The sequence below is a fragment of the Thermobia domestica genome, chromosome 17 (genome assembly GCF_964235325.1).
Source record: "Thermobia domestica chromosome 17, izTheDome1.hap1.1, whole genome shotgun sequence".
NCBI lineage: Eukaryota > Metazoa > Arthropoda > Insecta > Zygentoma > Lepismatidae > Thermobia > Thermobia domestica.
Genome location: NC_137470.1, coordinates 53,328,777 through 53,341,065, shown reverse-complemented (window position 1 = coordinate 53,341,065; position 12,289 = coordinate 53,328,777). Strand labels below are relative to the sequence as shown.

Sequence of the window (12,289 nt, the reverse complement as noted above, 5' to 3'; positions counted from 1 at the left end):
ATATAAACGAAATGGGTCAAATATACAAAAAAAAATTGTGGCCTAGGTCGTGCACCTTCACTAGCGTGTCAGGACCCATGCGATCATCATCCCCATCTTCCCTTTAATTACTATACAAAAATTTGTGCTGTAAAATGTCGTGGTATCAGTAACACAAGACATAAAGGAAATGGTTCCAATTTTAAAAAAAAAACTTCTGTGGCCAGGGTCGTGCACGTTCACTAGGGGAAGGGCCGATTTAATCATCATCCCTATCATCACTTTTAGTTACTACACAAAAATGTGTGCTGTAAAATGTCGTGCTATCAATACCGCAAGACATAAAAAAATGGTTCAAATTTACAAAAACTTTTCTGGCCAGGGTCGTGCAGGTTCACTATCGAGGCAGGACCCATGCGATCATCATCCTATCATCTTTTTACTTACTATAAAAAATTGTGCTGTAATATGTCGTGGTGTCAATACCACAAGACATATAGGAAATGGTTCAAATTTACAAATTTTTTTTCTGGCCAGGGTCGTGCACGTTCACTAGCGTGTCAGGACCAATGCGGTCATCATCCCTATCATCCCTTTACTTACTTTACTTACTTACTATTTGGCTTACTGAACAGCAAATTTTGAGAATGCCTCATGCTGATTTCTGCTCTATTATTGTTATTATTATTATTATTATTATTATTATTATTATTATTATTATTATTATTATTATTATTATTATTATTATTATTATAATTATTAAAAATATTATTATTTGGGGTTACAAATCTTAATACTGGCTTTGCGTATGCTAATATTTATGCAGTGCAAATTTGTTTGCATTCTGAGTGGTGTGTAAGAATATATCCCACACAGCAAGGAATATTTCCTCAATCAAAAGAAAATATTTTCCTTGGTTTTCAAAAGGTTTTCCTTCTCTGAAGATTTCCATGCTGGTTTCCCCAATGTATTCCGAATATTTCCCAAAAATATTTTCCCCAAAATGTTTGTAAAACATTTTAGAAATTACCTGGAGTACATTTTGAGAATGCTTGCCGGAAAGTAAAACCAGGAAAATATTCACAAAATATATTAGAAATATTGTTTTGGATCTAATTTAATATGTTTTCACTGTTGAGAAGGGAAATATTTTCGAAATGATACTAAAAATGTTTTCCATATATGATACGGAAAGCAATCAAACGAAATATATTCCACATATTTAAAAAATGTTTTCTAATTCGTTATTTGTAATATTTTCTATTTTTACGAGAAAACGTATTAAATATATATTTTTAAAAACATTTAGAATATTTTAAAAATAAATTATTTCGTAATATAAGAAATATTTTTCAGAAATGTTTTAAAAAGGTTTACTTAATTTTTACAAAAGTATTTTGGTAATCTTCTCCTATAACTTAAATTAAGTATTTTCGTATGATATTTTTGTATTATTTCCAGAATATTTTATGGAATTTTGAATATAAAACTTTAAAACAGTTAAAAGAAAACATTAAAAATGAATAGAAAATGTTTTCCATTGTGTTTTGGAAGATATTTTGTGTCTTTAGTGAACAACATTTTCTGATATAGGTCTATTATAGAAACATTTTTACATGTTTTCAGAATATACTCTTCCGTTACTGGAGAAAACATATTCCTTGTTATATCTGAGAAGTATCCCAACTATATGCCGGAACTATTTTTTAAAATGTGTTTGGAGAACATTTAATTAACTACGGGAAGCATTGGCGTTAAATAAGCTTTCCGGGCTTAATCCTCCCCCGAAATTGTTTTACTATATTAAAGTAAATGAAATATCCTGCACAATTTTCACATTTTCAGGAATAAAGTTAGCAAAGATTCCCTCCACAAAACAAAATCGTAAATATGCCACTGAACAGGATGTGCATGTTTAGAACGTTAGTAGGAAAATAATGTATGGAAAATTTTCACAAATTGTAATAGAAATATTGTGTTGAATGTAATGTAATATGTTTTCAATGTTGAGAGCAGGGGTAAAAGTGGATCTGAAAAGGTTGGGGGACGGTAGGTAGCGGATGACGTCACGTCGTTCACCCTGCCTATCTTTGCCCATTGTAATTTTTTTTAGGAACTGGGTAGACGCCGTATATATTTTCTCGAGGTGGGGGTGGCGTCCCCCCGTACTTTTACCCCTAGTTGAGAGAGAAAATGTTTTCTAAGTAACACAAAAAATGTTTTACATACATGATAAAGGAAACAGAATAGGCGTATAAACAGAATAAAATGTTTTCCAACATGTCATTTACATTCTTTTCTATTGTTACAAGAAAACATATGAAATATAATTTTTAAAATATTTCGAATATTTTAAAAATAAATTCGTTCGTAAGATAAGAAAAATTTTTGAAACTCCTATTAATTTTGTATGGAAATGTGTTTGTTATCTTGTCCTGTAACTTAAATGAAATATTTTCATGTAATATTTTAGAATTATTTGCAGAATATTTTATCGAATGTTGAATAAATTCTCTCACGAGAGTATCGTAGTAGCATTATTACCAATCATTATACTAATTATAGCAGCACCAAAGAAATATATTTGTTAAAAATTTGAAATTTATGATATCCAGTGTGTGAGATTGCTAATTAGCATCGCTACATCAACCGTCATTTGTTTATCAAAGGTACCAGCATTCCTTGCGCGCTATGTTGAATTCACAAGTCAAGACAAGAAGGAATATTTAAAAAATAAATAAATAAAATAAAATAAATCTCACTATATTCAGTCATGTTGAAGAAGATATCTTTATATAGAAAAAGGGTTATAGTTAAGGAGCCAGGAATTATTCATTGAATATCTACCTACTTAAAAAGTTGGTAATATACCCAATTTTAATTAGTTAATGAGTGATTTGAAATTAAAGAAGACTTTTCCGAAGTCGGAGGCACACCTCAACTCTGTTAATAGTGAAGAAGAAAGAAAGAAAGACAAGAAAAGTCGGTAAGTATAACGATTACATAAAATAATTTAGTTTTATTGTCTTTATAAGTGATTGAGTGTCTGTATAGTGTACATGAAGCTGCATCAGTTCCCGAATAAGCAGGACGCTCATACTTTTAGGGATTATTCATTGAGTATGTACGAACTTACAAAGGGGGTAACAAAGCGACTTTTATTTACTTATCGACTGATACGAAAATAAAAAAAGAACGTACCTGTACTTTATATCTGCATATCTGCATGTGTAGTGCCCTTGTACTTTATCTATGACTATGTGTGTGTGGAGGGGGGGATTTAAGGCATATCGCATGTCTTGTGCACATGGGTACTTCTTATATTGCACTACGTAGAAAATTTATGGTATTTCATGTAGAAATGGTAATAGAACACAAGAAACGCAGATCAGGGTGTTCTCATGTATACTATGTATTATCGAGAAATTTATGTTTACAAATTAATAAAGGTATGGGATGCTAGATTTCTATTTTTCATCTCTATACATAAAATACCGTGAAGGTTTACTTTTGGCTCACCAGTCGAAATAATTGCTGAAAAATAGATTCTTTTAATAATTTTCTTTTTATTGTCGGATTGAGTATAGCCCGCTCCCCCCAATGATTTTTAACGAATCATAGTGATTCTAACGATTCATACTAGTTCATAATGAATCGGAATCGCATGTTATAAAGATTTAAGATGTAAATCTTGCGGTAAGGAAGCTTTAGTATAAGTAGTAGTAGTAGCTTTAGTAGCGGTAGTAGTAATAGTAGCAGTAGTAGTAGTAGTTAGTAGCAATAGTAGTAGTAGTGGTGGTAGTTAGTAGCAATAGTAGTAGGAACGGGTTAGAAGCCCCGCAGGGGTTGGTTTGGTTCTGTTCTCGATATAAGTAGTAGTAGTACTGACTCTTCCAGTTCCGGTGACAAAGAACTGGGGGGAGCGGGCTATACACAAGCCTTATTGTCTCCTAAAGATTTGCGCTAGGCGATTTGAAATACGTCACATGGAATAGATAAAATTCAAAAGGAGCGTCAGAAGTAATTGTCGAAAAAGTATAGTTATTCTTTTATGATTTGCGTATATATATACGTTGCCGGATGTATGACGTAAAAACTACAGTGCAAAAAATATAAATCAGCCTGTACTACGTGTATTGATGTAGAACACAGGTTCCTCTTCCCATTTATCTGTAATAAAGACAGAAATCAACGTGCCCTGCGGGGCTCTAACCCGCCTTCACTTGATAACGCTCGCTCGGCAATACTATGTGAATTAAATATTTTACTTTGATACAGAAAAGAAACATCTATTAACCTATATGGGGGACCTGTGTTCTAGAAGCTTCCCGCACCAATACTGTCTGAGTCAGAGCATTGCGAAGTTGGAGGTCAGCAGGAGCGAGGGGATGCTTCCAAAGGGAAAATATGCGGGCAAGTCTTTACTTTAGTCAAGGCAGTGACAATGACCAATTGATCTGAACCGGTTTCTGCAGTTACAGTTCCCAAGAAGGAAAGAGAAAACAACGTGCCCTGCGGGACTCTAACCCGCCTTCACTCGCTAATGCTCACCTCTGGTGCTTGGGGTCCCGGGCTCGATCCCAGCCCCCGCCAAGTGAACTTTGTGGTGAACAAACACCGTGTGCGTGGGTTTTCTCGGGGTTCTCCCGTTTCCTCCCACTTTCTTCATTTCACCATTACATTCATTTCTCATAATCATCGTCTCCTTTAGCCTAACCGGCATAATCGTGGGACGTAAAACTAAAAGATTTCATTTCATTTCATTTTTCGCTAATGCTCATTCGGCAATACTATGTACTGACATAATATCACTGCCTTGTTCAAAGTAAAGAGTTTAAAAAGATGCGTACATTACCATTTTTATGACAGGTTATAATGATTCTGCGTGCAGTTTTACTTCTGGTGTGCCACTCGAAAGCAGTGTTTCATTCAAAAGTAATGTTCCGGGGGCATTGCTCGTGCTATTCTAGTTATTATTATAAACGTATTATTTTGGTCTGCTCCGGGGAGCCACTGCCCTCCCAAAGACAAGTCTGGAAGAAGCACTGCTCGAAATACTTAGTGAAATATAATTCTTTCGCTACTTTCCTTCTTGTTGTCTATTTAATGATTTTCGCCAAGCGACGTATAAATTTTTCACTTATAAATTCAAGGCGACCGTCAGAAATAATTGTCGAAAAATTACAATTCTTTTACGATTTGCGTATTTATACTGATTCCTGATGTGTGGATAAGAAGCCCAAAAAATACAAACCAATCTGTGTTACGGGGCTACTAAAAAGCACGAATGCCATCTAACCGAGTCAGGGAGGGTGAAGGCGGGGGGGGGGGCGAGGGGATGCTTCCGAAGGGAGTAGGCACGTACATTTCTATTTTGGTGACGGGATAATTGCGCGTATATTACCATTTTAATGACGTATTTACGACTTTTTTTTTCACGGGAGAAGGGCTTGGCTAACTTTGTTCTCCAAGATAATTCATTTACTTTAATATAGTAAGTACAATTTCAAGGGGCTTAAGCCCGGAAGCCCCCCTTAAATACACCAGTGGGTTATAATAATTCTTGGGTTCTCTCGAGCAGACGTTTACGCCGAGAACAAAATTTATAGATAAAATATGATGTGAAATATTTTTCGTGAAGGAATGAGAGTGTTAATGTAAGTTATTTCTATCATTGCACAGCTTATTGAAATGGATTTTGAATGCAAATAGGGTAGAAGTAAGCGGCGGGAATTTCCGGTTCATACGTCAGTTGTGAACATCTGCGATGGCCGTAATGTAAACTTTTTTTTTTTTAAAAAAAAAAGAATTGTGTAATAAAGAGAGAAGGATTATAAAGTTTCTACAGTCATGGTATGGTGAAGCGCGTAAAATCAACTGCGCAAAGTGTGGAAAAGATTTATTCAAGAAGAAAAATTCAGAACAGAGGGAATAGCCCTACATACACTATTTTCTGTCGTAAAGGTAAGAAAGAAAGGCGGTGTAACACTCGTGTATTAGCTGTGAAAGGTATTTTTTTTTTTTTTTTTTTTAGGATCGAAATTAAGTGTTTTTGAAGATAAGAATACTTACAAATATTGTAAATGTTTTTGCACCATCCTCGTTTATGCGTGCCCCCCTGCTGTGCTTCTGCCCTGACTCAGATAGCATGCGTGCTTTTTTACTGGCCACCTAACAGAAGTTGTTTCGCTTTTTCTTTTAGAGCTCTTCATTTAGTACATAGGGGGGCGCGGTTGCTCAGTGATAGAGCGTTCACCTCCGGTGATTGGGGTCCCTGGTTCGATCCCAGCTCGTGCCGTGTGGACTTTCTCGTGGGTTTTCTCGGGGTTCTCCCGTTTCCTCCCACTTTCTTCATTTTTCATTATCACCGTCTCCTTTAGCCTAACCAACATGATCGTGGGATATTAAACTTAAGGATTTCTTTTCGTTTAGTGCATGTTCTGCAAAAAGAAACCGGAAGATGCAAGAAATGCGTCAAAATTTGGTAAAACAGTCTGCTTGAGTATTACCTAATTCTGCCTGCAGGTTTACTATTGGCGTGCCGCTCGAAATAATTGTTGAAAAATTATAATTCTTTCGCTAATTTTCTTATTTTCTCTTAAATGGTTTGCGGCAGGCGACATGTAAATATTTCACCTGGCATATATAAAATTAAAGGGGGCCATCAGACTAGATTTGCCGAAAGATTACAATTATTCTTTTGCGATTTGCGTATATATATATATGTGTGTGTGTGTGTATTGTATTGTGTTCAGGGTTTGCCCAATTGGGCCCAGCCCGGAAAAACCCACCTAGGTTTTTGAGCTTTTCGTTGGTATATTATTGGTGCAATTAAGGTGATCAAGTGATTGGAAGTGGTTCTTATTAGATTTTGGACTTTCCTTGGGCGAATTAGTTGCTTTCGCGCTAAGATATACAACATTCAACGTAAGACCCGAGGGCGCGGTGGCTCAGTTGTAGAGCGTTCACCTCCAGTGCTTGGGGTCCCTGGTTCGATCCCAGCTCGCGCCGTGTGGACTTTGTGGTGGCAAATACCGTGCTCGTGGGTTTTCTCGGGGTTCTCCCGTTTCCTCCCACTTTCTTCATTCCACCATTTCACTCATTTCTCATTATCACCATCTCCTTTAGCCTAACCGCATAACCGTGGGACGTTAAACTTAAAGATTCCATTTTTTTCAACGTAAGACCTTTATAAAGTTGTGAATGCACTGAATGGATTAAAAAAGCCGTACCTTAGATTCAGAGTGGAAAGAATCAAAGAAGTTGTCATTTGAAGAGGGATACACTATGTTTAAATTCTTGTTAAAAAAAAAAAAACCTTTCTGGCGCCCTTTTTATTTTTTCTTCGCTTTAAATACATACTATTGTGCCATGAATACTTCTCAGAATCATCTTCCTGTAAACTTTATTTCCCAAAAGCATGTACTACAAGCGCTGTTATAACATTCAAAACACTTTGAAAATCCTTATTTTAGCAAAATGCGCAATTTTCCCATCTTCAAGTGACACGTTCCATTTAAGTGTCCGTGGAAGAGAGAGTTGAACATGTATAGAGTATATTTGAAGGGTAAGGGGAAAATAGAAGGAATGTCACAAAATTGTATTTTTGAGAAAACGGTGTTTTAATATTGAAAACCTCGTAAAAAGGCATAGGCTTAATCAAATCTTTTGCCTGTTTTTACATAGATATTTTTACATCTACGGATGCATATATATATATATACAGGCAAATAGTACCAAAAGTCACCATCTCATAGGACAAAGTACCCAATAAAGCACACACATGGACATTCCTTGTTTTTTCCCCTTACCTTTCATTTCATCCTTTTACTGAATTGTTCTGTCATGTTGGTAGTTTTCTTGAGCATTTCATGATTCATTCCTATATTCGCGATTTTTTGTATTCTTTGCAATGCAACGTATCAAAATTATTCATTTGTATAAGGCAAAATAATATGTATGGCCTGCTCCGTGGGGAAAGAAATCAAGCAAGGTAGCGGTCATCAAGGCCTTAGTAACCACCTCGGCATTCACCTGGTACGACTGAGGGAAAAAGGATGATCGGGTCCAGATTTGAGATCAGAGCATTCGGAATGAGACGCTAGTTCTTCATCAACTCAAATGCTGCCACATGTTTTCATTTTTTTTTTAATAGGTTTAATATTTATAAGATGCTATACTTTTTAAAAAAAAATGTGTGACCGCTTCAACATGTTACAACGTCCGTAAGTAAGCTACAGTCTGAGGTATGTCACTTTCAGCTGAAGCTGTTGTCTTCCTTGCCGTTTACATTTTCTTCAGGATGTTACTTTTGTAACACAATATTGTCTTCACAAGCTGCTGTAGGTCCTACACAAACATTTTAAATATTTTTGTAAGTTTAAGATGTAATAATTGATCTTTAATCATTCCCTGCTGTTATTATGTTATTAAACGCTGCCTATTATTTTTATTTTCAGAAACTGTGTAACACAAGAGAAACGTAACTAACGATGAGATCGCGTAGATTATTGGGATTTGGCTTCAACATGTCATACAGAGACGAACAAGAAGATCAGTTAAGAATTCAGCTGCAGTTCCACAGAACTTTAACTGACAATTCGCAGCGTCGAATTTATAGTTAGTTGTGGTAATCAAAAGTGACATTATAAAGAAGCAAATACGTTTTCTGGTTATTCAACAATGTGATATTTCTTGAAAGTTGCAAAAAGTGACATTTCGTGAAAAGATCTATTCCCCATGCGCCGTAGATTTGTAGAACATATTTTCAGCAACATATTTTACATAAATATTGTTGTTGATTTTTTTTTAATTAGTGTCAGTGACATAATTTTCTAGAACAAGTGTTGAAGATTGTTCTTAATGTGATATTTGAGAAGATTGTTCTTAATGTATAGAAACAAATAATACGAGCAGCATGAAGATGCTGCTGAAGAGTATTTAAATAAATAATGCCAGAATAGTGTACATTTATATTTTTATTTAACTACTAACCGATATAAACTTATATAGATGTATATTTATTATAGTGTACAGTGTAAATTATAACTACATAATGTTAGCTTGCTCTCATAATTTTAAGCTGCTTTTATTATTATTATTATTATTATTATTATTATTATTATTATTATTAACTCAAAATCTTATTTACACACAGAATGCTTCAGGGTGTTCCACTGCTACTACTGGTATGTGGCCACGCCGTCTATGTACGTTGGGGTGTCTTATGTGATGTTGCGAGGTTCGGACTGCAAATTAGAGCCTTCACAATCATCGCGTGCCAATTTACAAAGCGGCTATATTGGATTTATTATTTTTAAGATAGGAAAAGGATTGCCAACAATTGTTTCTTGAAATGGATGTCTAAACTTCAATCCTTTTCGTATTAAAAAAAAAAAAAAAAAAAAATCCAATACAACCGCTTTCAAAACTGGCAGGCGACGATTGTGAACACACTGATGTGCAGTTTGAATGTCGTAAGTCACATAAGACACCCCAACATATATGCACGGCGTGTCCACATACCAGTAGTACCAGTGAAACACCCAGAAACATTTTGTGTGTAAATAAGAGTTTGAGTTTAAAAAAAAATGCTTAAAATTATGAGAGCAAGTTAACATTACGTAGTTATAATTTACACTGTTTATTATTATTATTATTATTATTATTATTATTATTATTATTATTAGTAGTAGTAGTAGTAGTAGTAGTAGTAGTAGTAGTGGTATTTTATTTTTATTTTGTTTTTAGTTATTTATCTATTTATTTATTTTTTTGATTTGAGTCTGTGGGCCGCAATGGTTCCTCGTCATGAAGACAGAGTGAGGCAAAGACGTCTAAGCAGGTAAAATTGTACAGAAGAATCTTATGTTTTCTTCCAGCTGCTATGTCACAGCCTGGCCGCCTTGTTTTCAACCTACTATTTGTTCCCAGCAAGAAGCCGTTATACCGTATATGCAGAGTGACGCAAAAGTCCGGAGCCCATAGGCCAACACGGTTACTATTGCAGGTATGGAAACACGGTAAGATATGTAAGGACTCTTTTAAATTCCAGCAACACTTTTGTTTTTGTACTAGTGTACCGCTCAATAAAGAAAATGCGTTACCATACATCATGTCGGGCTACACGAATGAAAGAATGTGTGGTTTGAAATTAGCTACACCGAGAAGAATTGAAAGGAGACACAGTGAAGGATAAACATGCAAATGCAACATCCACGCCAGAGGCGTAGCAACCACGGTGTTGAGGGGGGGGGGAGCAGATACGAAGGACGCGAAATTGGGTCTTGCACTATATTTTTCATTGTGTCTTTCCGTTCCCTTTGGTCCAAATAATTTCAAACTTTCTTTCTTTCATTCGTTGTTGTCCAACAGTGGCAGCGTTGTACTTTTCGTTACTATTGGGCGGTATACTAATATAAAAACAAAACTTGCTGCATTTTAAAAATTTCCTTCTGTATCTTATCTTGTTTTCGTATCTGCAGTAGTAACCGAATTGGCCTATGGGCTTTGGGTTCTATCATGTACAGAAAATATTCTGTAAATATTTTGTCATGTACAGAAAATATTCCCTAAATATTTTGTCATGCACAGAAACTATTCTTTAAATATTTTCTGTGATGTACAAAAAATATTCACTAAATATATTTTGTCATGTAAAGAAAATATTTTGGCATATGTAGGAAAATATTGTCTGCGTTATTGGTAAATAATTTTAAAATATTCCATGAGAAACATTTTAAAAACCATTCCGTTAACATTGTATAAAACGTTTCAAATACTTTTTCAGTAATGTTTGGAAATCGTACAGAAAACATTTTTAGGAAAACTTTTCTAACGGCGTATAAAATATTTCTACAACGTTTTTGAGTGTATTTAGAGAATATTTTCAGTATTATGTGGAAAATGTTTTCAACAACATATGGAATATATTTCCTTAAGGGAAGTAGGATACATTTTCTGAAGGAAAATGATGGCACGTTTTAGAAACGTTTTGAAAATATTTCATTGCTGTGTGGGATATGAGTTGAGTTTATTTTAAGTTTAAGGTCCCGTTCAAGAACGAGGCTATATGAGACGGGAGCTACTGATTAAGTGGAATCAGAATCATATGAGCTCCCGCCGGTAATCGAACTCGGGTCTCCCACGCCAGAGGTCCGTACGCTAATCGCTTATCCACGAAGAGTTCAAGAATCTTATATTAGAAATTTTGAAAACGTGCATTATGAATTTTCATTGTGCATGTGTCTTGTTACGTTGAGGATTTCTGATGAAATATTGGCATTAAAGATGTCCCCGTTTGAAGCTTCAGAGATCTCAGAATTCTATTGATTCATATTACAAATACCGAATCCAATCCGTCATACTGTTTCAAAACGGAAGCCGTTTGAAAATTTTAAAATATCTTAACTCCCTTGATTTTAGTTCATGTAATTAAAAAAATAAAGTTTGTAATTTTGGTTAAAAGAACTTGGACAGTTGTTAAAACTAGCTCTTGAGTATTTTAATTTTTGAGAGACCGCTAGTTTGAGTTACCTCATATTGTAAAGGTACATTGTTGTGTATGCGTTCAGTAGCACCAAAAACTGTTAAAGTCAAGGTCTAGGTGTAAATGGCGGTGTTGTTATTAAACTATCGAGTACCGAAACTAGCCAAAGTTCATCACCTCGTATTTGTATTGGAATTAACATCGTGAAGTAAGTCCAAGCTGTGTGATAGGTATGAGGCTGACTCATGTGGAAAATGACAAGATCCTTGACAATGATCGATGCTATTTGTAGAGAGAAGGATTTGGAGCAGTGTTCGTAGTTTGAGGGAAATTAATCTAGGGAAATTTCATAAGTAAATTTAGAAAGAAGGGAAAAAGGGAATTTTTGCGATAAAACGTGAAAATCCAGGGAAACTCTCGCGTTCGCTGATTGACCAACATAAATGCTTCAATTTTTCTTTCTTCTTTGGAAATGAACCAACATAATAGCAATAGTTTGTGTATGTGTGTGTGCTTGTTTAAAGTAGCATAATTAGCACACATTGTTGACTGGGTGTATTTGTGTTTTTTTGGTATAAAATAGTGACGAAAGAAGTAAAAAAAAAGAGATGCAAAAAGAAAATGAATAGAACAAATGTGGTTTGTATTTCCTTTAATATAGCTAAATTAATCTTATCACGGGAGACCTGATGTTAGGCAAAACGCCTATTCTTTAATATTAAAGATATGATCAAAAACGACGTTTTAAAGTTTTGTTACACAGTTATGCCTCGAAGTCCTAGGCCGGACTCAAATTATGGGGCGAGACGCCCGCGCTTTTCA

At 35.1% G+C, this 12,289-nt stretch overlaps 1 long non-coding RNA gene across 1 annotated transcript; it reads left to right on the top strand.

Annotated features, from left to right (window-relative positions):
* Positions 1–2,468: 2,468 nt before the first annotated feature.
* LOC145674568 (uncharacterized) lies at positions 2,469–8,946 on the top strand. The gene is made up of 2 exons (XR_014128981.1): positions 2,469–2,965; positions 8,439–8,946. It is a non-coding gene; the product is annotated as an uncharacterized LOC145674568 (long non-coding RNA).
* Positions 8,947–12,289: the final 3,343 nt, after the last annotated feature.